The 26,207-nt window shown below is 43.6% G+C and overlaps 1 protein-coding gene across 1 annotated transcript in view; it reads right to left on the bottom strand.

The window, feature by feature from the left end:
* BLVRA (biliverdin reductase A) overlaps positions 1-26,207 on the bottom strand; it is a 48,370-nt gene that overhangs the window by 20,989 nt on the left and 1,174 nt on the right. Inside the window, exon 2 of the mRNA XM_019509103.1 lies at positions 25,480-25,482. The gene's annotated coding sequence lies outside the window, so the exon portion shown is untranslated. The remainder of the gene's footprint in view (positions 1-25,479; positions 25,483-26,207) is intronic.

The raw sequence follows: 26,207 nt of genomic DNA, 5'->3' as shown, positions 1-26,207 counted from the left end.
AGGGAGCAATGCTGACACTAACAGTACACAGCAACATGGCATAAAACTTCAGGACTTTTCCAGGTAGAACTACTGGAGAATGCTAGTGCCAAGACAAACAGTCCATTTGGCCAGCCTACTTGTCTGACATTTCTAGTCAAAAACACCATAAGGTCTTGTCAAAAACACCATAAGGTCTTGAAGGAGAGCTGTCCATTACCTCAGTTTTACATCTCACTTTCAACAGCAGCATTCCCTACTATTACACTGGAGCACTGGTGAGGGGTGGTGTGGTCCACTGGGTAGGATGGCAGACCCGGAGTAATGAGATCTATGTTCTTTTCTCTGCTCTCTTAGGGACTTGCTGATACTTTGTGCTCCAGTATGCCCCACAAGCACAATACGGCTTTGTGAATATATCTTATAGAATATTTTGGAGTCTGTGGAAAAAAGCAAGTCTTGTCAAGCATGATTAAGAGGGGGCAGCAACGTACGGCCTATGCAGCCATTGGATCCAGCTCATGAAGCCACAGAGCTTTGTCTGTGACCATGACTGTGCCTGTGCTGGGGCTTCACAGCAAAGGCCTACGCTAGGGATAGGGAGTTGGAAGGTGTGCTCACACTGCTGCTGCTTCTCTCCACCCCTGAAGGCTACACTGCAAGCACAACTGCACTGATACTACGGCTAGGAAGCAGGGAGCTAGGAGCAGTGGCAATGTGGGCACAGTCCAATGTGGGAGCAGCAAAAGCCCCCCTAACACTGAGGGTTGGGTAGTTCTGGCCTGCAGCTTGAAAAGGTTTCATGGCTCCTGACAAAGAACAGTCACGGAGAGGTGGAAAATATTTGGGACATAGCGAAGCATGACATAGCTCTGACCCATAAATTACTCATTCCCAGTTCTGCTTCTTCTTGTTTTGTGACCATCTTCTCCCTTCTTTCCACCCCTCCCCCCCTTGGTGGAATAAGTTCTTGCCACACAGCTCTTCTTCCGATTAGTTCTGCTACATGATCTCATCCCTGCAAGTCTTTCCTGAAAATCTTATCTCTTTTCAGTGACTCTTGTCCGAGGGGATTACAGTACAGACTGGCCCACATGCAGGCTCTCTGCCATCCAGTTCTGCAACAGCTGCTAAGAATTTTTTAACACCCAGCACTGAAGACTTCCACCATGTATGTTGCACCTGTTTTTTCCCTTCTAATATCTCTACATACATATTCCTGTCAGCACCAATACGACTCACTTCCTTCCTGTGTATTGCTGTCTGTACTGTATAATAAAGGCAGAACAATGATAGAAATGGTTGATGTTGGAAGAGCCCCACTGGAATCACAGTACGGTGCTGTTATCACTAGTTGTGACACACTGTAATGACACCACTCATCAGGAAGCAGAGAGCTTGCTCAGCCCTGTGCCTGCATATATACAATATAATCCAAGTTACAAAATCAAAATTCCCCCCAAGCCCAGCCTAAGCCCAATTTTATACTGTTGCCCCTTTGCAGAGGGCAACAAAAATGGTTTGGGGGAACATGATTTCTGAGGAGAGGCTGAGGGAACTGGGCTTACTTTGTTTGGAGAAGAGAAGACTGAAAGGGGATTTAAGAGCAGCCTTCAACTACCTGAAGGGGGTTTGAAAGAGGATGGAGCTACACTATTCTCAGTTGCAGCAGCTAACACAATAAGAAGCAGTGGTCTCAAGTTGCAACAAGGGAAGTTTAGGTTAGATATTTAGGAAAAACTTTCTCACTAGGAGGGTAGGGAAACACTGGGGCAGGCTACCCAGAGAGGTTGTGGAGTCTCCATCCTGGGAGGTTAAGACCAGGATAGACAGATCTTTGGCTGGGATGTTCTAATTGGAGATGGTCCTGCTTTGAGCAGGGGGTTAGATTAGGTGACCTCCTGAGGTCCCTTCCAACCTTAATTTTCAATGATTCTATAATTCTATGCAGAACTGGAAAGTGGCCTTGAAGTAGGTATAAGTTAAAGTTGCATGTGCTCCAAAAGCCATACAAAAGGGCCTTCAGTGTAAATGAGAACCAAGTCCTCTGATACACAGTCAAGGATCAGCTGGTAACTCTTTAAGATCATTTCAGTTTATGGCGTACTGCCCAGGATTCTTAAAATGCTCTCTGTTCAGATCCAAGCTAGAGCAGTGCTTTTCAACCTTTTAAGACTCCCAGCCCCCTTGTTAGACTGGGCACCCCTTAGAAAATGCCAGCTCTTTGCTTTCACTTGTTTCCTGACTATGGAAAAAATACTAGAACAACTCTTCTTTTCCAAAGAACTCAAGAAGCCGACAACAGAGAAGGACTGTTTTGACACTCTGGATTTGTGTTTGAAATCTCTCGGCTTATCTTGTGAATTGTGTAGTACACGGGTGTCAAACATACAGCCCATGGGCCAGATATGGCCCACAACACCATTTTAACTAGTCTGCCTATAGTGGAGCCAGCTACTAGAAGTTGGGAGGCATGGCCAGTGTAGCATGGCCTGCTACAGGATTCAGTGTGCTGGGGTGTGAATGGACATGGCCATCAGCAGCCAGGGGTGAGTAAGGCCTGTGCAGATACAGCCCTTGCTTGCCCCACTGCTGCATACCACCAGACCTGCACCGCTGCCCAATTCCCTAACCTGCTCTGCTGTGCACCCCTGGACCTGCACCACTGGACCCAGGATCCAGCCAGGGAAGAGCCCATATGGTCTGGATCTGGCCCGAGGCTTGGGGTGAGTTTGACACCCCTGGCGCAGGTGTCTGCATGACTAACAAGCTGGGGATAGAAATTATGCATATATGATTGGAAACCAGTTCTAACCTGTAACACAACAGAAGTTCAGTGCACATAAACCACTTTCAAAATGGCCAAAACCAGTTTAAGATAAACCTGGATGGACATAGTATTAGACTCAACTGATTCAGATTCATTTGGTTTATTGAACTTCTGTCCCAGATCCCCTCCAAATTCAAGTCAACTCAGAGCATCCCTGCAAACCACCCCCACCTCCACCTTTGCAGGGTGCATAAACTAGACCTGGCCCAGGATATCTGCTCCAGGTGAGCAGGAAGGCATACTCTAGTGCCCCCTGGCTTCTGGCCTGGGCCACGGCAGGCATATGACTGCATTTCTGGAATCAAAAGTGCATGCCTGATCACTTCCTTATCAGTTCAACCTATGCATTTTAGACTAACCTGCAATCAATTCAGCCTCTGGCTTTTTGACTGTCTATACTTAGCCACAGTGGTAATATCGCATAGCATCCCATGACATCCTTGAAAGGATCTCATGGCATCCTGGGGTGCCACAACACCCTGGCTGAGAATTACTGAGCTAAGGGCAAATGCTCCTGTTGTGTTCACCATGCCTTATTAATATAGCACATCACTTATTTTCTATTTAAGAAACCAGTTTAAAAAATAATTAACTCACTATTTGCAAGTGACATGTGAAATCCCACCTTCTTTCTACACCCAGAAAGTTCCCTTAATGCAGGGCTGTCCAACTCTGAGTGCCCTTGGCCACATACTATGCAGACCACACCCCACCCAAGCCATATGCCACAGGGGCCGCACCATGCAGTAAACACCCGCACCATGTAGGGGTCCTAAGTCCCCACCCCTGCTCCCAGCTGCAGGTTCCCTTGCCCCTTGCCCCCCCAGGCAACCCTGCCCCACCCCCAGAGAAGAGGGCAAGAAGTGGAAGCTAAAGGAGGGAGGGGCAACCTGGACACCCCTCAGCAGGAGCAACAGGAGAGTGATGGGTGGTAGTGGCGCCCAAACTGGCAGCCAAGGGGCCACAGGTTAACCTCCCCAGGGGTGGCATTCAGCCCACAGGCCACCAGTTGGACAGCCCTGCTATAATACATCAGTGCACCCTCTGATCATTAGCCTGGGCTTGCAGAGCCGGCTCACTTGTAACAATAGAAGAATTCCAGCAGCCAGCCAGATGGGGAAGTGCAGATACAGTTCTGTGCTGGAGTTCAAGAATGTTTAAGACACCTGAATCCTAAACTGGGTTAATATTTATCATCTTCAGTTATCTTTGTGAGTTGGAGTACTCCTCCAACAGTAGTCAAGCCCTCCTGAAAGGTCTGCAGGCTTCTCATTCCCAAGCACCACCTTTCACTCACTAACTGCTGACAGACATTTCAGTACAGAACATGAAAGAGAGAAGAGCTGAGTCTGTTCTTTCACTGCTAGAAACCAAAACTATTTCTCAACAGATGTTTAGGATACAGGACATCAAAGCTACGGCTTCCTTTTTGAAAACCCTCCCAAATTTCATCCAAAGTGCAAAATCCTGACCACTCAAAGCAGATGCGTCTAAAAGAGTCAAGTGAGAAGAAGCTTTTTAATCCTTTAATAAGTAGTTACTAGGCAACCTGTTGTCATGGCAACTAGCCATTCAGATAGGGTCCTCAGCTCTTCACAGCTTTATAGGTCAAGCACAACATCTCAACCTTCACCCAGAAGCTATCAGGCATTCAATATAGCCTGCAGGGTCTTCATTTATGTACAGATAAGAAAATGATCAATGCACCTTAGTTACAGCTGCTGCATTATATTCTTCCCATACCAAAACAGGAAACTTGTAGCAACAGCCTTGATCACAAATGAGCTTGCAAAGGCCCCAAACTCCATCCTTAAACCTAGCTGGGAGATCTCTAGCTGCTGCAACCTTCACTGTACCAAAGCCCTGCAGTCTTCCCTGTAGCAAAGGGAACCCTACCAGCCATAAGCCTAACCCTGCCACTGGCAGACTTAACCACCAGCAACTCTCACCCTAGCTGGGGGAGTCCCAGGATCTATCCTGCCAGCCTGAAGAGCTCGACTTCCCTGTGCCCTACACTGTGACACATCCTGAAACACTGTGAGAAATCCTTAAAACTATTCACCAAGAAAACTAAATACAATGCTGTTGGGCGATATTCTGCACCTACCATGCATCTCTGAGGACAGAAATCTATTCCAAACCATTATTTACATATGGGGGGGGGGGTGTGATACCAGTTCTCTTATTATTTCTAACATTCAAAATAGGTCACTGGGTACATATTCTTGTGAAATATGGAAATAACAAAAAGGAATATTCATTCTGTAACCACGGCACTCTGGATCCACTCACAGGTTTGTTAAATTCTGTAACATCAGTCAAAGCTTTAACAGAGGATTCTGGGATGCTGCAATCACAATCTCAGTAGGCAAACTGCAAGGTGTGCAATAAGCTACACAATAATACTTCTACCAGAACTCAATGCTTGCTTTTTCTGTCCTCCTTTATTAAATGACCTTGTAAAAGAAACAGGCTATCAAGAAAATTATTCAAGCACTAAGGAGCCCAAAGCCCATACAACTTTTGTGAAGGAGCATTATGGATTGCTGCAAAAACCAAGTGCTATGCCCTAATAATGAGCAGTGTTGACAGCCTAAAAAAAGAATGATAGGTACAGAGGGAAGAGTTATGTCTTGCAGCATGACAGCAAGTTAAAAATGACTCCCATAAGTAGTGAGGAAGACTGTGTGCATAGGATGACTGAAAACAGAAGGGAGAAAGGAATCCTTGTATTCAGTGGTAGCAGCATCATCAGGAAATTTGTCCTATGCAAACCAGCTTCTTACTGAAATAAATTACTAGAAACTCTATTATTCCATTCAGAGCTATCATTCTTCTGAAACTCTTTTCCTGCTGGCCTTTCTACAAATTTTATTTCCCCATGCTGTTCCTTTCCACTAACATTCACCATAGGACACACTTTGTGTGTTCAGCAGCAGGTGTATTGTGCCTAAATAATTTTTCCACATTGAACAGGCATTTTCCAGCCAGATCTATCAAGGATATTCAGCAGCAGCATGTTCTACTAGAAATGGCTGAGGAATCTGGTAGTACAGCACATGTATTCCAGTTGAATGTAACAGTAATACTTAACACTGTCACAGCAATTTCACATTTTAAAATGCTATGCAAATACTAACTTACCCACACATGAATAAAACAAGGAAATGTTATTCTCCATTTTACCTGACTTGCCCAAGGCCACACACAGTCAGTGCACAAGCATGAAGAAAATGCAGTTCTTTATTCTCTGTCCCAGACTCAATCCTTCAGCTGTAAAGTCTCCTCACTACATATCTATAAAAATTCAAGATTGCAGCAGGTGCATTCTGCCTGGACATACCTAGAATACTCATTGAAAGGCAGGCATTAATAAGCCTTATACATCCTTCCTGCAGTTTTCAAGTGTTGGTTTTTAGTTTCTTGCCCCTAACAAGCAGGAATAAATTACTTGCATTATAAAGAAAAGGTTTTACAACGACTGTGAACTGCATCAATACAATACTGGAATGATACTCTTCCGTAAGGCTCTTACATTCATCTTCTGTAATGTGCCATGTCAAAAGATTACTATCACACTCCTCCAGCACCACAAATTACTAGTAAATTTTTGCAAGACTGTTCATTTTAATATTAACACTAGCTAGCTTTTTGCATATTTAAAAGCTTAGCTGTCAATTTCCTAAAATAGTTGCTATTTTCTCACTCTATTCCAAATGTCCCCTTCTATTGGTTTCATATGCTTGCTGTTACTAAATCAGTAACTGTCAAGTTGCAATATATATTTTGGTTTTCATCTTACCATTTAAGGACACAAAGCCCAATTATCATCGACACTACCGCCACCTTACTTAGGCCTAAAAACTAATACAAATCAGGGAGATGCCAGTGGAGAAAAGTTAAAAAATTGAAAATCAGGACCAATACGAAGACAGTCAAGCAACTTGGTTTGTTGAGTCTGGAAAAGGAGTAGTGTGACAGACACAGTGACAGTACCTTGCTAGCATTTAAAGTTGATTGCATCAGTCATCGGTATTGGACAAAAATAATAATTGGCATCATTTTCTGTAAGACTGAGGTTAGATGTCAGGGAAATCTTTCTTACTACATACAAGCAGCAAAGCACTGGTCCAGGCTTCTATGGAGCCTGTGAAATCTTCTTCATTGTAAGCTCTAAAAATAGAGTAGACAAACCTTTGTCAAAGACCATCTAGATATAATTACCTACTCCATTGAAGGGACTAAATGGCATCAGAGTCTCTTCTGTCCTTATATTTCTAGGATTCTAAGTGCCATTTCATCCATTTAAAGGCCTTTTTACTAAGTGGACTTCATATTAATAAAAATAAAGCCCTTAATTTCTTCACGTAAGAGCCAGATGGTGCTGACATGCTAGTAACCAGAGTAGGGACCCAGGGCCCCTGGAGAGCATGTACTCTGATGGCTGGTTCATGCTAAAAAGCCTGTGCCATGCTAAATGACAGCGTCTTCACTGTTATTGCTACCAATGCTAGTTAAATTAAACTCTCCTGTGTATGACAGCATATACCACAGAACTTCATTCTGCAGGATAGGCTTATCAGCATAAGAATGTACCCACTCTTGCTGGTGCTGTGTAAGCAATCTGGCAGGCAAAATGAGATCAATCTGACAAATCTTCAGTACAGCAAGTTACAGTTGATCCAGTTGAGATGGATCAAATGCAGTGGTCTGTACTTGCCGCAGATGTTAGACAGACAGTCCTCAACTTACAATGTTTTGAGTTACAACGTTTTGCACTTACAGCGTTTATAAGTTGACAACATGTTTCAACTTTATGACGTCAGTTTCAACTTTACAATGCTTGATCCGATGCAATGGCATGCCGGCAAACAAGTTCGCTGCATCACTCATCTCCCTGGAGAACATCTGTCCAAACTTCCTTGGACACTGCCTTTAAGAAAGCAGATAAGACTCCAGAAAAACCTGCAGCCAAGACTCCTGAGAAGACTTCAGCCAAGAACCCTTCAAAAAGTCCAGCAAAGTCACCTCAAAGAAGTCTTTCCAAATCACTATGATTGCTATTTACAGTATAAATACACGAATGTAGCTATATTACTCATCTGTAATTTATAACGTTGTTTCTTATGAGAAAATTGGTTCTGAGTTGCAACGTTTCCACTTAAGGTTTTTAGGAACCAATTGTCATAAATCCAAGAACTGCCTGTAGCTGAAATGCTGCTTTTTATGACCAAATTGGAGCAGATAAGGCAGAGGCTGAGTAAAGTATATTTTGAAAAAAATAATTATCCAGGGTTTATTTATTAATTTAAATGTGCAGAGGGTATTATAAGCCCCAATTCAGCAAGGTATTAACCAGTCCATATGTGACTACTCTGACTTCAGTGGAAGGCCATGTGACGAGTTCATTTCTTTGGCCACCTTTACTGCATCCTAGAGATAAAACTGATGCGCTTCTGGAAGCATCATATGATAAAGGAGTTAATTTTTAGGATTTAAGCCCTCTTATCATATCCTTAAGGTGTTAGTTGAACACAAAATAAGAGTCTCAAGACCCTATCAGGGCTTTTATCCACTATGCTTTACTATTATTTGTTTAAGCACTCGTGGATCTTCTTTTTAAGAGCAGTTTGTCTTCCTCATTGTCACCCTCCATTCCTGACTCATGTCCCCACCTGTGTGGCCACTTAAAGGAAGGCACATGGGTGAGGCAGATGTATTGACTACTTGGAGGCAGACATTGCATGGGCTTGCCAGCAGAAGGCAATCTGTAATGATGGCTGGCACCATCATACCTGGAAAACAGAGCAAGCTCTTCATCTCTGGCTATAAACAAACATTTAAACAAGTGATGTGTGAATAGTTTAAAGTCCATAGATCTGCTCTTTTGCTCAGGCCTTCTAAACTGATTAAATGCGGGTTTTCTAGCTTACTGGCAAAGCTACAGGTAGAATGCTTTGTATTACTGAGATTGTGTCCACACTTAAACCTTATAATACCCCCAGAGCCCACAGTACTAGATACCAAATAAATAAATGCCTTTCATACTGATTAACAATAAATGACAGCTGTACTTGTAACCAATACATTGTTTTTAGTTTTAATCTCTGAGGAAAAAGAAACTTTGTCTTTAATAAAATATACTTTTGGGGCTTCACCTGTGAGTTGAGACAATCCAGAGAAATGAGGCAATGAAATCTGAGGTGATATTGCACGGTCCCTGCTTCTGTATGTACAATAAAAATGTTCATAAACTAAATATAAAGCAATGAGAGATATGGGCCTAAGATGAAGGCCTGACTTAAAATATTCTATGCTATACAAGGCTGAATAGAAGGTTCCTTGTACTAAGGTCCTATAGCTTATCATTAGAGGGCCGGATTTTCCTCTTGGATCTATGCACAGTGCTCGTGCTTACATTAATCAATGCCCATATAACCATCCAAGGGAAGAACTAGAATTTTAATTGGACAAAAGGAGGAAAAAAAGGTTAACAACTCTCTCATTTTAAATAACTTTATGATATTGGAAAGTTTTAAGCTTGAAGGAAATGCTTTGAATTGAATCTCAGTGACTCATGAACATTTTGTCTAGTAAACCAAGAATTCATATGCATTCCCTGTATTCACAATACAACCTGAGCCAGTTTGGTGCAACTTGCAAAACATACAAGAGATATTTCTCTTAAGTATGAAAAATCCATGCTCCTTTTTGCAAATGTGTGCACTGCATGTGACACGCTGATATTGGTTGAACTACAAATACTTTGGAGTTACTGTTCAATTTGGTTTAATGTCCAAAAGTCTAAGACATGAGATAATTAATACATATAAAAAGCTGCAGCTCCTCTACACAATCAACTAATTCTATCACAAAAGACAGCAGCACCTGACTGGACTAGGCTAGGTGAAATTAAACCCAAGTAAGGCTAATAGTATGCTAGTCAGAAGAGAAAATACTCTTAAGAATTTGTTGCAACCCTTCCTCTTCCCCACTCATCCACATTTGTCAAAGCTGTGTAATTCTCTAGGTGTTTTTGATCCCAAGGAGTGACTCTCAGGAAGTCACAACAGTAAAAGACATTTTCACGGTAAACTGCATAGTTGATTTTTCTCCGCTTCTCAGGAACCAACTCCAGAACTCCATGCATTTGTTGTCAACTCCAGACCAGGTAACTAAAGCGTACAACGTCTTGATTGAAGGTTGCATTAATGAAGAGCCTCTGGCTTGTACAGAATGTAGCAGCCCCTGTCTCCAGTGTGATGGGTCACCATGGGCCCATTATTCCTGGATTTTTATGCCTCCTAATACTTATCTTGAGCTTCAAAATAACATTTCAGGAGCCAGCTATACCAAGACTAGATATCCACTCTTGACATGCTGGGATCCCTGTGTTCCATCCGGACAATGCAGGTGAAGTAAAGCATGGGAGAGAGCAAGAGAGAGAGAGAGTCCCTGCTGCCAAGCAGATGCATTACTGAACAGGGATCAGGAGACATGGGGTTTCTTTTTGGCTGTTACTGGTCTGCTGAGCAAATCATTGAACTCTTTTGTATCTAATTTCCCAGTCTATAGAAAGGGAGCAATGCTTTTTGCTTCTTTTGTAAAGCATTTTGAAATGTACTGATGAAGAATGCTACATAAAAGCCAGACGGTGTTATTTTTAAAAATGTTCTTTTTCCTTTGACTAACAAATCAGCAAGGAATCTGATAACAGCAGACTTTTTGTGCAAAAAAACAAAACACCAAAATGCAGGAGGGAGAGAGAGAAAGAGAGAGAGAGAAATTTTTCTAGTCTCTGTCAGTTCAACTATTCTTGAAACCAAACCTTGCAAACTGTAAAAGACTCTTAACTCTAAGCACAAATTCTCTCTTTGATTTTAGTGAGAATACTCACTCCCTTATGGACCTTAGCCCCCAACTGTAACAGTAGAGCACAAAAATATCTAGACAGAAGCATGTCCTTTTATTACTATTTACTATGGATTCAATCCAATAGATAATATTGATTGCCTTCTGGTCCATTTAAGGTCATAGGATCCCAACTATGTGACAGGCTTACATATCTATGAGAAGCCCAAAAAAAAGAAAAGAAATTGCAGACCTTGACAGAAAACCATAGAAATACAAATATACAGTCAGATACATAAAAAGGTCTGTGGAGTTCTACTGAAGAACAGGAATTGTGGCAACTTATATCAGTTGAGGACCAGTGGTCAAAAAATGTCTATTTTCCATAAAAATGTTCATAAAAATTTAAATCAAGAGATTTTTTTTTCAAATAAAAGGTTCTAAAATTAAACAGGTTGCATTATAGCTCAGTTAAGGTCATTTTTTAAAAGACTTGGGTGAAGTTTTACATGCTATTGTCATTAAGGGAATGTATGTACTGCATAAAACCAAGGCATAAAATATGTCTAAGGCCATGTATCATAGTACTAGCTTCTCTTTTCCTCAAAGGCATCTAGAACAATCAATGGACATTCACAGCATTACTAACCATGGCAATTGTTCATAGTGGGAGAAAGATAGACCCAGTAGGTAAAATGACATTGGGAGCAGAAGGTAAAATGACATTGTTCAAATTCCTCATAACCTTACCACCCTCCATATTTTTCATAGTGTTGGCCTCCACCATGCTCAAAGTTTTCAGTCTAGCTACCAGACCTTTCTTTTCAGTAGTACAGTACTATAATCAGGTACAGTCAGGATAGCCATTCAATGGTACAGAGCAGTATTCTCCATTTGGTACCCCACACTCTCATCTTTTAGGCTACTCTGAAAAACTGAAGACATACATCTGTTAAGATGACCACCAGAGGGAACCTCTAGAAATTCATATAATACTACTGATAAAAAATAAAGCAAATTAAACATTTTATGAGTAGACCATAGGTATTTCAAGAGCATATTCTTAACAGTACGTCACTATACATTATACTACATTTTTTTTAGAAGGAACCATACATTAGGTGTAATGGGAGGAAGTTTTCATAAGCAACCTCAACTGCTACCTGCACAAGGTATGAGCTTGAGTGCTGAGACTTGCACAAGCAGACAGGAGTTTTGTCTGCCAGTCAGATGGCTAAGGTTGTCCAGATATCAGGTCTCCATAGGCAAAACAGGGCAATTTCAAACCATGCGCAAATAATTTTAGAGGCTAGATTAAAACAAATTTTTTTAAATGAAGTGGGGGGAGAGGGGAGGAGATTAATTGCAACTAGTTTCACTTAACAGAAACATGCTTCCTTGCAATATTCCAGCAATGCTGAGCATGCCATTCTGCACTACAAAACTTCCCCTTCAGGAAAAATTCTACTGCTTGGTCATCAAGTTGAGTCCTGCAAAGAACAAATCAGAAATTCTGTCTTGGCTCACAGTACTCCCACTATTGTCATCACTGAAAACATAACCAAGAAGAAAGGTGAAACAAATATACACATACTTAGAAAACACTCCTTTAGCCATTGATATTTGCATTCTTTAAACAATGTCAGTGCTCTGATCAGTACCTCCTACAACCTGAGACTCCCTTTGTAGTTGCAGAACTGGGAATTCACCCTGAGCTGATTGCCAATCAATTCCAGCTAGACTAGATGCCATAATCACCTAACATAGCTAAGGCCAGACTCACCTGGGAATCAAAAAAGCATATCTGGTGTCTCAAAACTGCTCTTCTCATCTCCTCTGCCCCCAAGCTGTTCTTCCCTTCTCCAGTGCCAAAATTTATGCTGGCAGATTAGTAAATAGTATATTTTAATCATACTTTATGGATGTCAGGATTACTCAACTTGGCCATAGCCAAACCTGACAAAGAACATGATACTCAAAAGGTGGGGTTGTACCCTTGCACAATGGTGATATCAGAGCATTCACTATAGTGCTGCAGAGAGAAAGCTGTTGGGGCCTGCTGGAAAGTGCCTTGCAGGAATAATCCACATCAAAGGTATAGAAGATACGTTGAAGAGTTATGGAAAGCAAACATTTGCTCCTGAGATTTCAATATCCAGCACGTCCATTTCATTCTTACCCAACTAACTGTTGGGTTAGAAAATGATCTATTTTACCTTTTTAAAAAGTGTCTTTTCCATTTTAAAACAACATCTCTGCAAGAGAATGAATAAGAACAATAAGTTGGGGGAAAAAAAAGAAAAAGATTTGTTTTGGGCTGTGATCCTTTTTTAGTTTAGCTAAGTAGCAACGAATATAAAGAATAACAAGGATTTAATCCCTGCTAATTGGTTGCTCTAACCTGCCCCCAAAGCATTTTTTAATCTCAGTTTAAATCTCCTTTTTCTCATTAGCTTATGTTGGACTCACTCTACATACCTCTGAAAAACTGTCTAGGAAATGCACTTTATAAAAAATAAAGTCTATTGTATTATTTGATTCGTGTATATCCCACCAGGCATAAAGCCAGCTCTGATTCTGGCCTCTACAAAACCAGTTTCACAAGTTAATAGTTCTTTTTATTACTGTTAGAATCATTTGTAATGGAAAATACAAATGAGTCACAGTAATGTAGTACTGTAATTACAAGCGCTGCATGTGTGTGCACTTATGCTGGTGATTTACAGAACCTTGCCTTAGCTATTAGAAGACATGGCTCCAGTTTTTCCACACATGGGTATACTTCTACAGATAACGGGTGCTGTGAAGCTGACTTTTCATTCACATTTAGGACACGTCATAAACTACTGATGAGCCCTTTTCCCCCTTATTCATTTAGGAATAATCCTTAAAAGACAAGGAATCAGGGAAGAGTGGCTGATGAGTTAATACACTATAACCTCATAAATCTGCATATCCAAACTCTGGAATTCTCAAAAATCCGGCACTTTTTAAGCTTCCCCCTCCGTTCCCCCAGTCACAGAGGGAGAAGCTTGCATGTGGCAGCTGCTCCCGCCATCCATGACACTGCGCTGTCGGTTTAAAAAAACAGAATTTTCACATTTCTGGCAGGTGCTTGGTCCCAAGCATGCTAGATTTATGAAGTTATACTGTATAATGCTCCTGATTGTCCTGTAGAATGAAGGCCTCTATGATAGGAGAGGTCAACATGGGAAGCAACCAAACCACTTGGCCGCAAACTCAACCCCTTCCTTTTTCGTGCCCTTGTGACAAGGTATTTATCAGAATTCACAGATTTGTTGGAATATGACAGGCCTGCTGTGGCCTTGAAATTGCAACTTCTGGGCTAGCAACCGTGTGCCTTATTGCCTGCACCATCCCAGCCCCATCCAACTTCCAACATGCAGGGAACATGTCTAGAATGAGAAGAGACTAAGACGGGGAGTAAGTAATAATGCCCCAATCCTTTCTTTGCTCACATTCATATTTTGTTTTATTCAGAATGCAAACTATTCAGAGATTGTATTGGAATTACAGCATAACCTGATAATACTACCTGAATTCAAGTGGGGGAGGGAGGAAACAGTGTCCTTGTATGTATCCACTTCCTGGTAAGTTTATTTAAAATCTAAAATTGCTATTAAAATGGCCTCTTCTAGAAAGTTTGACCTACCCAACTTTGCAGTTTCTTTTTTTTTTATCCTTCTACCATTTTCTGCTTCTTCAAGTTTAAAATGTGTGCCTACCACTTGCTTACAGAGAGACCCATTCAAAAATGAATGCAATTTTCAATTTTAAACTTGCCAGGTTTATGTGTCCTGAATGAAGAGGTCACTTTACTCAAGCCAAGCTGCAAGAAATCAGAATGTGGATTTTGCACGTATATATGGCAAATTCCCATTTCACTTTGTCCACCTAGTTTACATTTGCAGAGCCAGTGTATGCCCCCAAGTCACAAAATTGTAGTTGGGGTGGAGGGAGCACTTACCTTACTCAGAAGAGGCTTGAACCCTCTGACTTCCTAAGAGAGTGCGCAAAGAACCACACCACAGATATGGCATTAGCCAGCTCCTTTTCAGCACTCCTTTTGAAGCTGGCCTTGTGGGCAGCCAAGAGAAAGTCTATGTAGAATCTGATGGAAAAGAACAAGCTAGGGTCTATGTGACCCACTGAGATATGGCTGCTGCTCTGGAAAGGAACAAGCACTAGGTTCCAGCCTACACCTTTGCTCCCAATAGGGAAAAAAATTCTTTCCTGCTCTCCATTCATTTTATCCAATGACTATTAAATACAGAGTGCAGTGGCTTAGCCTCAAAAGAAATGCTGCAGAGTACACTACATAATGCTTAAGGTGTAGTGTGGTAGTTAGAGCACTGTGCTGGTTAGTCAGAGAAATACAGGTGTAATTTTAAATCCCCTCTGGGTGAGAGAGGGACTAGAACCTGGGTCTCCTGCTTCCTGGGTGAATGCCCCAACACAAAAGTGTCGAACACAGTCCATATCCAAAGCCAAGTCATGGGGCCCATAGCCTTGATGGCAGAAGGGGGGAAACCTTCCTGTGGCCGTAGGGGTGGTGACCCAATCCATTCATCCAGCCCATGGATTGATCCTGCCCATGGGGCCAGATGAGTTTGACAACCCTGCCCTAACCACTCAGCTATTGGCACAAATAACACCGGCGCAAGGTATGCCACTGCTTCTTGTCCTTGGGGAAACAAACTTCCATACTCACGTGGACATGGCCCATGAGATTTCTTTTGGTCCAATCTTCCAATTTGCCTAGGTCTCTCTGAATCCTAGCCCCACTCTCTAACGTATCTACTACTCCTGCCAGCTTGGCGTCATCTACAAACCTGCTGAGGGTGCCCTCCATCCCAGGTCACTGATGAAGATATTGAACAAAACCAGCCCCAGGACCGACCCCGAGACACTCTACTTAATACCAGTTGCCAGCTAGACATTGAACCATTGATTACTACCCTTTAGCCTGACAATCCCACCAGTTTTCTATCCAGTTTTTCAACCTAGCCAGGTTCCAGATGGGGAAACTGGAGATCCAAGTGATGTTTGTTTGCAACTCTGCCACTTATCTGGCAAATGGCCCTGGGCAACTTAATCTGCATAACAGAAATGCTGGAATAAATACGGCAAGGCCCTCTAGGGACTGGTTGTAAAGCTTGTTAATTAATGCACTTTTAAAATTGAGTCATAAGGTGCTCAGAGCATATGAGAAGGGGACTGGCCCTATTAAGCCACATACTGCAGTATACAGCACCATGTGCATTTGTAAACAATTTTGCACTGCAGCACCAGGCGCTTTTAAAAGTGACTGGTGCTGCAGTGCATGCATTTGTATAAACAGCAAAGTGCGTGTCAGTCCTGAGAAAATGGCGGCAGCACGCTTTTGAATTAAAACACATTGAAGGTGTTTTAGTTCAAAAGCACGCCATCACCATTTTCTCAGTGCTGACATGCATTTCTCCATTTATACAATTATATGTGACGCAACACTGGGTGCCTCAGCTCATGTGTGGAGCAGACTCTATTAATGAAGTCTGCTCTGACGCACCAGATCTCCAGCACGTCAGAGCACACAGATGTATAGGTTTCCCTCACTTTATGCCGGTTCTTTATATGCGAATTCGCTCTTATGCAATGAGCATATTTAGACCCATAATTTGTTAAATGCGAGGTAAATTTGCTCTTATGCGATCAACATAGATGCCCCCCAACCCCAGCAGGTAAGTCTGTGGGGGGAGGGGAAAGAGCCGTGGCCCCACTCACCCCAGCCATGGCTGCAGCGGCCCTGGGAATGGCCAGCACCAGCTGCCTGCAGCCACTGAGCTGCACCATCCTCTGCCTATCCCCCTGCACCTGGGCTCACCCTAGCTCCTGGGCTGCATTGTGCTGCGGTGCTGGCAGCTGGTGTTGGCTGCTCCCAGGGCTGCTATAGCATGGGCTGGGGTGAGCGCAGACAAGTGGAGCCCTGGGTGGCGCAGGGCATAGCATTCACGCCAGCCCCAACTGCAGCAGCCCCAGAAGCAGCTGACACCAGCTGCCTGCACCAGGGCATGGTGCAGCCCAGGAGCAGAGGTGAGTGGGGACAGTGGAGCATGGTGCAGCCCAGTGGCTGCAGGCCACTGGCGTCGGCTGCTCCCGAGGCTGCGGGGTGTGCTGCTCTGTTCCCTCTGCTTTGCTGCATTGTGCAGCCCCAGGAGCAGCACCCCTCCCCGCAATCCTTCCCTAGTCCCAGCCTCACTCCCTCCCTCCCTCCCTCCCTCACCGCCATAGGAACCTATCCCTATTTGTTACATTGGAAAGTGGGTTTGTTTTATGCAAATTTGATTTATGCGCCATTCTCCGGGACCGTATGTACTGCGTAAATCGAGGGAAACCTGTATGTGTATAAAAGCCCCATGATTCCAAATGCTACAATTTCACTTGCTGTAAACAGCAGTACACTAGCACAAAATGCAGAGCATTGGAGATTGAGGCCCACATGCTTTTCTAATCTTTAGATTAGAACATTTAAAACAGTTCAAAATTAAAAAAAAAAAATGATCAAGTCCTTCAAGACATGTCAGACAGAGGGAGAGGAAGACCCAGACTAGAGCAGAGGATTGGAGCAGAGGAGTTTGCCAGGTACTGGGGGGGGTGGGGGTCTGTTACAGAGATGTGGGGCAGAAAATTTTGCAGTGCTTTATTCTTCCGTGGGAAATCTTCCATTTCTAAAAATTCACTGTTTCATAAAATTCATAAGTAATGATGAATGGATGCCAATACAATATTAAACAAGCTTGGCAGTTTTGAGATTGTAATTAATGTTTTTCAGGTGATTATCCTTAGGAAGTGTGTGAGAGAGTACATACATGTTTTATTGATTTGTAAACAGGAGAGTAAATACACTCACATAAGAATCCAAACCAAAAATCAAGTTATGAATTCACCTAATTGGCTGTGTGGGTCAAATCAAAACCAAAGCATGGCATATAATGCACAGTTCTTTGGGTGTGCTAAAATTAGTGTGTCAACAGTTTTCAGTGCCTTCATTTTTTTTCTTAAATGTAAACAAACAATATAAAGGAAGTACATGCTATTGTGTATTGTCTTTACATTTTAATAAGTATTCCAATAAAAATAGTTTCTTTCCACATAAAGCTTTGAATTTGTTTGAATATAACATTTAAACCACATTAAATGCACTGTATTTAATTTTTTTCCTAATCAAATACTTCAGTTCAAATACTTGCGGCTATATACATGGGGGCAATTTTTTAGTTTTGTTTACTAAATATAAGTCAGATAAAAATACTACATCAGATCACACTCTATTTAAGACATTGGAAAATTTTCCACAAAACCCACATCTCTGGTCTGTTACCCCCATCCTCAGGTTTGCAGGGGGCTGGGAGTTTGGAGCCCCCCAAAAATTCCCTGGCTCTTCAGCCCCGGTGTGCAGGGTGGGACCTTCAGGACAGGGCTGGCTGCAGGGGTGCAGCACAGAGAGAGAGACTGGCTTTATTGCATACATACTGGCCCCTGGCTGCTTTACCACTCCATCCAGGAAGAACACAGACCATCTGCAGACGGCTCCTCAGCCTGGCACAGGGTGTCTGTGCCCAAAAGCTTGCTAAGAATAATTTTTCCAACTATTTGAGTCAGTCTAATAAAAGAAATCAGATTTACTCAAAGAATCTTGTCTGCACAGAGAGAGAGGAACAATGCACAGTTAATGAGCTAAATCATATTGAGAATAGAACAGAATGGCTGTCAACTAATGAGGCTGCAGCGTAAAGATTAGCTTTGAAAAAGTTCCTTATTCTGTGCCTGGTTCCTAAGAAGAAGGAACCAACTTTAGCTTCAATGGGTTCATTAATGCAGTGTAATTACAGTACATTAAAGTTTAGTACCTGTAAGGACAGGTACTAACTTAACGTGCCGTGATTGGTGCTACTGCGCATTACCGCAGATGAACATTTTTTTGTGATGTTAATGCTCATTAGACTAAATCTACTGTGCATTAGCACTGTTTTTGCCAGCGACACTAATGCACAGTAGAATTAGTCTTCCGTGCATTAAGTGTCTCGTGTAGACATGCTCACTGTCACCTATGAACTACCCATTAATGGCTCTGTTTCCTTCTCCTCCCACCACAAAGGCCACCCTCAATCTGGCCACCCTTCCTTGCAAATAAGCCTGGGATCCCCACCCAGGGTCCCTAGCTGGGAAGTAAAATTGATATAAAGGCCTTCTGCTCCCCTACCGCTGCACACTGTGCTCTCAGTAGGCAACAGATCTTTGGGCACTATAGCCCTGGTTGCATCCCAGAGCAGCCCCATTGCCCTACATGGGTTGGGATACACAGAGGACTGAGCAGACACTAGTCATGTAATGTTCTGTGTCCACACACAACACTGAACCAGGTCAAGGAAGACTGGCTCAAAGTTGTACCCAATATTCCCAGTGAGCTTTTGAGAAAGTTTAAACTGGTCTAAAGTAGCCTGTACATGCAGTCCCCACGTGCAGGGGTGTGCGCTTGTAGAGGCACAAATAGCAGTGACACAAATTTGTGCCACTGCTTTGTGCCCCATCACACCCCCCTGCACGTGTGCTTTGGCATGCAGCAAACTGTCCCAGTTAGGGGTAGAGGAGGCTGGGGCCAGCACCTGTGCTAGCCCCAGCAGTTTTACTTGTTTTACCTGGTGGCATGCTGGAGCAGCAGGGGCAGCACAGAGGCCTGGCCAGCAGCCAGACCATTGCTCTGGATAGCCCAGCCCACATTTGTGCTGGTGCACACTTGTTTTGCATGTGCTCTGCCACTTTTTGTTCTGATGGTTTTTTGTTTTTTTTTTGCTACCTAGGTGCCTTTTTTTTTTTGCTACCCAGATTTCCTGGAACTAAATTTGTAGCGTGGCACACATTTTCACATTCCCCACATACCATTTGTGATGCCACAAACCACACACCCCTGCAAGTGGGGACCCATCCTTGGGGTTAAAGCGTATTTAGAATGTCCTAAGTGTTATGTCTGTCCACCCCTCTAAAGATAAACCAGTTAAAAGTAGAAGACAATATACTGTATACATATTTTGTAAACCACACGCTGATCATTTGATTAAAAAAAAAAAACTACATCTTTGGTGACAGAGGCTATCTGAGAGCTAAATGAAAGAGCTTAAGCCAGGGGTAGGCAACCCACAGCACAGGTACCAGAGTGTAGCATATAAAGGTATTTTGCTTGGCGCTCATGCTTTTGGGAAAGGACCAGGGGTGTGCTGCCACAACAAAGACTGGGCCCTTTGCAGCCCCCCTGCCGCCTGCCCCTGGCATGCCAATGTCTTACAAGTCGAGGTTGCCAGTGTTTTAGGCACTGCCCAAAAATGCTGCCGACACTGGGCTAAGCAATTTTGCAGCCTGGTTTATTTGTGGTTCCAGGGCTGTGCAAAAGCAATTTAGGGCCCGTTCCTGCAAGCTGGTAAGCGCTCCCTCAGACTTGCCTGGGACTTGAAGTGACCTCACAGCTCTCAGGAGGTGATCACTTGCAAGACCACACCTTTCATGCTTTAAAAATGTAACATTCTGTTTTTGACATTAAGCATCGTGGGACAAATTAGGCCTGTAACATACAGAGCTATGTTCAGGGCAGCATTAAGGCACCCTGTCTCATAGCAGGTTTGACAGGTGCCGTTCCAACAGGTGTGCTCCAGATTGCAAAGGTAAGGCAGTTGCTGTGTTTGCTTGCCCGACACAAGGCCAGATCATCTCTTCAGCACAGAACAGTTACAAGCATATCCCAACTCCACAACAGCAGACCACCCCCGGGGTCACAGACAGTCTGCTCAAATGAGTGTTTACATGAGTGCTATTTGCATGTCAGTTTAGAAATGAGACCGCACACAATAAAATTATTGTCACATCAAGGCATGGTGTACAAAACAATCATATATACTAAAACACAACATGCATTTTCCAGACTACTAAGTAGTCCCAAACCTTGATTACCTGGGGCCCCCAGAATAGAACTGAAGACTCCTGGTTTCCATTCTACTCCTAGACTGTATTTCGTCTATATAACACCCCTCTACATGGGTTATGATCCCACTGTGGCAGGGACTGCCTTCATGCTAAGATGCAAGTGTCTCCCAGGCCTTTGGCAATGTCAAACTAATTAATTTCTGTTTTACAAGGGGGCAGAGTAAATGAGCTAATTATAATGAGCCTTTTCCATCTCTAATTTCTGTGAACTCCTGATTTCGATCATATGAAATTTCCAGTCTGCAACATATTTACATTTGCCCGTAAGAGGGGGGACACACAAGTAAATTCTGCTGTTACACAAAGACAAACTGTTCACACCTTTAATTAAGCAAATGCTCCCTAGAAAAATTAACAAATTGCCTTGAAGAAAAGCACAAGAAGGCTGTTCTAGTCACTACATTCACCAGAAATGCCAAAATAAGAGCCCTCAACTCCTTGTCCCAGCATGCTAATTAGCAGTGAAACCAGTGCAAAATTATATAAATACCAGAATAACAACCATCTTCAGGCCTCAGTTGCATAAAACAAGCCATTGCCACCACTACCAAAGCAGGGGTAGGTAACCGCTGGCATGGGTGCCAGTGTGGCACACAGCGTTGAAGGCATTTTGCTTGGCATGAGTGCCTCAGGGTGGACGTGGGGAAGGAGAAGGGGCTGGGGCTGAGCTGCCATAACAAGGATCTGTCCCTGGCAACTCCCCTGGCATCTGCAACAATCTTACAAGTTAAAGTTGCAGGTGTTTTTGGCACTGCCCACAAATGTTGCTGACTCTTGCCCTAAAGAGAACCCTATTGTTTTCAGTGTGTGCCAGGAGTCTAGAACAATGGTTTTCAACCTTTTTTCATTTGCAGCCCCCTAAAAATTTTGACCGGAGGTGTGAACCCCTTTGAATGGTAAGTGTGGGTATTCACATACTTTTGACTTATCATAGTCATCTTTTGCGGACTCCTTAGACATAGTCTGTGGACCCCTTAGGGGTCCACTGACCATAGATTGAAAACCACTGGTCTAGAGCAATGTATCAGGCTGCAGGATCAAGCAGGCTGATTTTATCCAGACCCTGTCCTGTTTTCTACTCAACTGCTGCTGCCATTTCCTTCTTTAATGACCCCATATTTTCCCTGAGCCTTTTCCCCCTGCCTTTCATCCACACTGGTGAAGAGAAAAAAATAGAGCCCAGAAGAGGAAAACATAGGACTGTTTCAGTGGGAAAAAAAGAATACCATTACCCAAGCCAAAATGTGAGCGGAAACAGGGTTTTTCATGAACAAATGTACTGCGGTCCTTAATTTGGCATTCAGTGTCTAGCTTCAATAGTAATGAGCACATTAGAAATGCCTAAAGGCAGCTGCAACATTCAGTTAATAATTATACATTAAAAAAAGTCCTCCGTATTCTTACAGCTAAATAAGTTGTAAACACCTATTTCTATGTATTATCCTTATTCTTCTTGCACAGCACTTCATTATCTAAGGGCTCCCAATGCCTCACTACCCTGTGCACCACATGAAAACTTAGACCAAAGGTGTCTGGTGTCTTGAAAGCTGGAGTTGAAAGGGTATCTATCTCTTGCCAAATGTGGTTTTACAAGGGGACAGAGTCAAGAAGCTAAGTAATTATAAGGGTACTGTGCCAATCAGCTGTCAAGGACAGTCACCTTCCTGCTATAAATAGTGTTTGCTGAAGAGAACTAAGCCCCTTTTCAGTGACATTTTGGTTCTTTTCTTCATTCCATCCACAAGTTATCTGAGCTCCCACTATCACCACAGTCTACATCCAGGAGGCAAACACAGATAGCCCTTGAATAGACCACACCCCTGGAGGGGCAGTTACTTACAGATAAACTGGGGCTCCCATCAACTGCCACAAAAAATAACGGAATATCATAAAAAGGTCCACTTTTACACCTCTCACTTATGTTCTTAAAAGGTCAAGATGAAAAACGCATATAAAACAAAGAAATCCAAATAGAAACCAATCTAACAGGTTCACACTAGTGTGCATGTTGTCTACACCTTTTTACATTCTCTTCCTCTTTGTAGCTTGTCTACACTCTGCTGCTCAAGAATGAAAGATGAGATATTTCGGTTTTATTTGAATGCTCAGTTTGTTTTCCCATTTTATTCATAAATATTTCAACAAAGATGACTCATTTGCCATTGGGAAAAGTAACCATTATAAAGGGCGACTTGATTAAGGTCTGATCCTAACCTATTAGTGAACGTTTGATGCAACAGGCCTGAATTTCAGAATTGCATGTTGATCTTAACAGATGCTGCAGCTGCTCTGCATCTTTTAAAAGTCAAGCCTATTGGTATTTACAAACAAGGGTCCAGGCTTCTGGGGTCATTGGGAAATAAGCTTGTCCAGTTATTAATGCTTTTAAAAAATCACTGTACCACAAGTAAGAAAACAGAAAGGTTAGAAGAGAGCAATTCCCCTCTCTGATTCTGTCACATACCCTGTCCTAGTAAGAGCAAGCATCAAGAACAACTGAAACCTCTCATTGATCCCAAACTGCTTCTGAATTAATCTCCTAAAAAAGTGACTAGGACCAGTCTTTGGGAGAGGGTGGGGGAAAAAGGGGCTAGGAGGGAGAGATTTATTTAATTTACAAGACAATTGCATGTGGCAGTAAACAGCGCAAGTTCACAAACAGATTTGCTCTCAAGTGGAAAAGAAGTCGACTTATCCAGAAGTAAGAGCAATTGCAAGGGTTAAATAAACAAAAACAGTTAAGCTTGTTGGACATTCCCTAGTATAACAATCTCATTCTTAGTTACTTATAAAACTTTGTCAGACTTTAACTATCAAGGCTGAAATGTCCATGCAGCATGTCTGTCTCAGGCTAAGTGTTTATCCGAGACGAAGATTCTTGCTTAAAATAATTTGATCATTTCCCAAGAACAAGATTGGGAGAAAAGCTACTTGGAGGGGTTGTTTTTTTTCGATCAGATCAAAAAAAGTTCTTACAACTGTTACTAAAGCTTTTCAATGTACGTTCTGAAACTGATGTCACAGTAACCAACCATCTTATTTTATAACAATCTTGAAACCTTTGATTTGTTTGGTATTATACATCTGGCTACAATTGTACTGCAGAAAAGTACAATATTATGTGCTGTACATCAAGCACATTACTGGCTATCACCCACATACAGAGTGGCTGAGATGACCTGCCAGAAGCAAGAGTTGGGGGATGGACTGAACTCCCCCCCCATCCTACATACTTGCAAAGACTTACTAATGCTATTGAATAGTCCCCACCTCAGCAATTGGACACCAAATGCTAAACCAGTGTCTAGGAATATCTTACAACCTTACACCACTGTCCCAATGCAATTACCATGTGCAGCGTCCCGTCATTTTAACATTTCCTTAATGAAGCTTTTTCCATCTATTGCTCTTCACTTTGTGAGTGTTACAATTTAAAGTGGGCTTCACAATAAAACAAATTGGTTTCCTTCTTCCAAAATATTCAAGCAAGCCACAGAGAGGTGCCCACACTCTACACAAATGGCTTTGGACATTGTACTTTGCTGTCCTGTGCCAGCTTCTGTTGGACAGCACACTTCTGTCTCCCCTTGACTTTCTGGGATCAAGATATTAACCTGGTATGAAAGGAGGTATATCGATGATTTTAAGAAATGCTGGAAATGTATTTGATGGCTGACTTCCACTTTTTCACTGTTGTTGTGTAACGAAAAGAGCTGCTCTTTGTGACAAGCTGACCAACAAATGGCCATCCTTAGCTGATGCTAACCAGATATATATAGGTTTAACCCATGGGTTAAACAAGGAGAAACAAAACACAGAGCCCATCAGTAGAGCTCAAACAAGAAGGGCTGCATTCACGGGCAAGTGGTGAGCCTTGCTTTACAGCTCAGCAAAGCCCTACCAGGCAGGCAAACCAGTGAAATTTAAGACGCCCTGTTGAAGAGGCCTGCTTAGGCATGAAATCCAAAGATTGTACTGCACGCTGCTAGAAAAAGACACTTTGCTCCAGCCCCTTGCTGAGAGGGGATGACATTTACAGGACTCCTCAGGAGCATGGACATAGCCCCATTTTCCTCGGGGGGGGGGGGGCTGGTAAACTGAGGCCTGGTGGTGGGGGTTCACTGTTAATCCTCTGCCACTGGCCTGGCTACCTTTGGGTGCTGGGGATGTGAGGAGGGAAGGCAAATGGACTCCCCCAAGCTTTAGCTTACTGCAGCATCCTCCATCGCCCTTGTCATAAAATCATAGAAAATTTGGGTTGGAAGTTACCTCAAAATGCCATTTTGCCCAACCCCCTGCTCAAAGCAGGACCATCCCCAACTAGATCATCCCAGACAAGATTCTGTCTCCTCAGCTCATGAAAACCTCCAAGGATGGAGCTTGCACCACCTCTCTGGGTAAGACAGGTGACGCATAGGGGGACATGTGCCCCCCCCCACCCAAGACTGGCTGCCACAGAAGCAACTGCTTCTGTGGGTGGTTGCCCCTTGCTCCCTACCCCCTTGGTTGATGCAGCCACCGGTGTCTGCAGGCGGTTCCTGCTTGCCATCCCCACCGCTTGCTGTCAGCGCTGTCACCTACAAATGGTGCCCCCCCTCCAGTCTTGGGAGGCACCAGTCATTGATGCCAGGTAACCTGTTCCACTGCTTTACTACCCTGCTCCTGAGAGAGTTTTTTCCAAAATGCAACCTAAACTTCCCTCACCGCAACTTGAGACGGTTGCTGCTTCTTCTGCCAACCTGCCAGCACCAAGAACAGTCCAGCTCTCTCCTCTTTGCAGCCACCTGCTATGAAATCCCCCCTCTGCGTCCTCCTCTCCAGACTAAATAAGCCCAGCTCCCCTAGCAGTCACATGCCCTGACCCTCAAAAAAGGTTCTTTGGGTAAGCCCGATCCCTTGTATTACACCCCACTCAAATCTGACTGGGTCTAATAAAACGGTTTCTTTCATAGATACGTAGACGCTAGGGTCGGAAGGGACCTCAAAGGATCATTGAATCTGACCCTCTGCCAGTGGTGGAGATACCCAAAGGTACTGGATTGACCATGGGCGACTGGTGCTTCCTGAGTCTGGGGGGGCACCAGATTGCTGACCAGGGGTGGTGGGGGGTCCCCCCAGCAGCTGATCGCCAACCAGGCGGGGGGGGTTCCCCAGCAACTGATCACTGGCGGGGGGAGGGTCCCCCAGTGGTCGCTCACCAAGCCAGCGGCTGGTGCTTCCAGGGGGTGCACAGCCGATCTCAGGGGCATGCACCCCCTACGCCTCGCCACTGGGATTTACCCAAAGAGCCTTGTCTGCCCGTGTCCTTAGACCACCCCAGCCCTCAAACCATGTGCAATGCCCGCTGCCGGACTGGCTCCAACCTATCCACACCCCTTGTGTAGTTGGGGCGGGGGGGACGGCAAAGCTGGGCGTAGATGTGGCCTGGCTGGTGCCAAACGGGGGGAAGAATCACCTCCAGGCTCTGCGGGCAGCTTCTCCCGCGCACCCGGCAGTCCCGTCCGCTGGGAGT

Source organism: Gavialis gangeticus, unplaced genomic scaffold (genome assembly GCF_001723915.1).
Source record: "Gavialis gangeticus isolate Ggan-Ray unplaced genomic scaffold, GavGan_comp1, whole genome shotgun sequence".
NCBI classification, from domain to species: domain Eukaryota; kingdom Metazoa; phylum Chordata; order Crocodylia; family Gavialidae; genus Gavialis; species Gavialis gangeticus.
The sequence above is the reverse complement of the archived record's forward strand: the minus strand, read 5'-3'. Positions and strand labels throughout refer to the sequence as shown.